The 2500-nt window shown below is 53.8% G+C and overlaps 1 protein-coding gene across 3 annotated transcripts in view; it reads right to left on the bottom strand.

Annotated features, from left to right (window-relative positions):
- Nucleotides 1-2500, bottom strand: part of LOC113813526 (actin-binding Rho-activating protein) — a 20522-nt gene that overhangs the window by 3992 nt on the left and 14030 nt on the right. The window lies entirely within an intron of this gene.

The raw sequence follows: 2500 nt of genomic DNA, 5'->3' as shown, positions 1-2500 counted from the left end.
TCCCCCTCTCCCTCTCTTTCCCCCTCTCCCTCTCTTTCCCCCTCTCCCTCTCTTTCCTCCCTCTCCCTCTCTTTACTCTCTCCCTCTCTTTCTTTCCCACTCCCTGTCTTTCTTCCCTTCTCCCTCTCTTTCTCCCCTCTCTCCCTCTCTTTCTCCCTCCCCCTCTCATTTTCCCCTCTCCCTCTCTTTCATTCCCTCTCCCTCTCTTTCTTCCCCTCTCCCTCTCTTTCTCCCTCTCCCTCTCTTTCTCCCTTTCCCTCTCTTTCTCCCTCTCCCTCTCTTCCTCTCTCTCTCCGTCTCCCTCTCTTTCTCACTCTCCCTCTCTTTCTCACTCTCCCTCTCTTTCTCACTCTCCTCTCTTTCTCACTCTCTTTCTCCCTCTCCTTCTTCTTTCTCCCTCTCCCTCTCCCTCTCTTTCCTCCTTCTCTCCCTCTCTATCTCCTTCTCTCCCTCTCTATCTCCTTCTCTCCCTCTCTATTTCCTTCTCCCTCTCCCTCTCTATCTCCTTCTCCATCTCCATCTCTATCTACCTCTTCTCTCCCTTTCTATCTCCTTCTCTCCCTCTCTATCTCCTTTTCCTCCCTCTCTATCTCCTTCTCTCCTCCTCGCTATCTCCTTCTCTCCCTCTCTATCTCCTCCTCTCTGTCCTCCCTCTCTATCTCCTTCTCTCCCTCTCTATCTCCTTCTCTCCCTCTCTATCTCCTTCTCTCCCTCTCTATCTCCTTCTCTCCCTCTCTATCTCCTTCTCTCCCTCTCTATCTCCTTCTCTCCCTCTCTATCTCCTTCTCTCCCTCTCTATCTCCTTCTCTCCCTCTCTATCTCCTTCTCTCCCTCTCTATCTCCTTCTCTCCCTCTCTATCTCCTTCTCTCCCTCTCTATCTCCTTCTCTCCCTCTTCCTCTCTCCCTCTCCCCCTCTTCCTCTCTCCCTCTTCCTCTCTCCCTCTCTCCCTCTCTTTCTCTCTCTCCCTCTCTTTCTCCTCTCCTCTCCCTCTTCCTCTCTCCCTCTTCCTCTCTCTCTCCTCTCTCCCTCTTCCTCTCTCCCTCTCTCCCTATTCCTATCTCCCCCTTTCCCTCTCCCTCTTCCTCCCTCTCTTCCTCTCTCTCCCTCTTCCTCTACCACCTTCTCCCTCTCCCTCTTCCTCTCTCTCCCTTTCCCTCTTCCTCTCTCTCCCTCTCCCTCTTCCTCTCTTCCTTCCTCTCTCTCCCTCTTCCTCTCTCCCCCTCTCCCTCTTCCTCTCTCTCTCCCCTTCTCCCTCTTCCTCTCTCCCCCTCTCCCTCTTCCTCTCCTCCACCTCTCCCTCTTCCTCTCTCTCTCCCCCTCTCCCTCTCCCTCTCTCCCCCTCTCCCTCTTCCTCTCTCCCCCTCTCCCTCTCCCTCTTCCCTCTCTCTCCCTCTCCCTCTTCCTCTCTCTCCCTCTCCCTCTCTCCTCTCTCTTCCTCTCTCTCCCTCTCCCTCTCTCTTTCCTCCTCTCCCTCTTCCTCTTCTTTCCTCTCTCTCCCCCTCTCCCTCTCCCTCCATCCCACTCTCCCTCTTCCTCTCTATCCCCCTCTCCCTCTTCCTCTTCCTCTCTATCCCCCTCTCCCTCTCCCTCCCACTCCCACTCCCTCTCCCCCCCTCTCCCTCTTCCTCTCTCCCCCTCTCCCTCTCCCTCTTCCTCTCTCCCCCTCCCTCCTCCTCTCTCTTCCTCTCTCTCCCTCTCCCTCCCCCTCTTCCTTTCTCCCCCTCACTCCTCCTCCCTCTTCCTCTCTCTCCCTCTCCCTCTTCCTCTCCCCCCTTTCTCTCTCTCTTTTCCTCTCTCCCCCTCTCCCCCCTTCCTCTCTCCCCCTCTCCCTCTTCCTCTTCCCCCCTCTCCCTCTTCCTCTTCCTCTCTCCCCCTCTCCCTCTTCCTCTCCCCCCCTCTCCCTCTTCCTCTGGCCCTTCTCCCTCTTCCTCTAGCCTCCCTCTCCCTCTCTCCTACCCTTTCCCTCTTCCTCTTCCTCTCTTCCCCTCTCCCTCTTTCTTCCTCTCTCTCCTTCCCCCTGAATGCTTCCCTCCCTCTCCTTTTCTCTCTCCCCCCTGATTCCTTCCCTCCCTCTCTCCCCCTCTCCCTCTTTCTCCCTTATCTTCTCTCTCTCCTTCTCCCTGAATCCTTCCTTCCCTCTCTCCCCCTTGACCCCTAGTAACAAACGGTCCGTCACAGCTGGTGGTTTAAATGTCCATTGTGAGTTCATTTGTCCGATTGGTTTGTTGCGTGAACTCCTTGCCACGTGTTTCCTGTTGCGGAGTGTGCTTTTGTTATGTAGAAAGTAAGTAATGTAGCAACCATTTTTACTTCGTTATATGGGACATTTCGTCAATTAATTCTTTGTTGTTTAGCCGAGTACTGTAGTAACAGAAGTCAGGCCACAATGGATAGCCATAATTTCCAAATGAATAAAGAAAGCAAAGAAATGAAATGGTGTTGCTGAATGGCTTTTGGATACACTCGAAATGAATATATAGCATCGATAATGAGTAAAC

Source organism: Penaeus vannamei, chromosome 33 (assembly GCF_042767895.1).
Source record: "Penaeus vannamei isolate JL-2024 chromosome 33, ASM4276789v1, whole genome shotgun sequence".
Lineage (NCBI taxonomy): Eukaryota > Metazoa > Arthropoda > Malacostraca > Decapoda > Penaeidae > Penaeus > Penaeus vannamei.
Note: the sequence above shows the minus strand (reverse complement) of the source record. Positions and strands in the feature narration are given on the sequence as shown.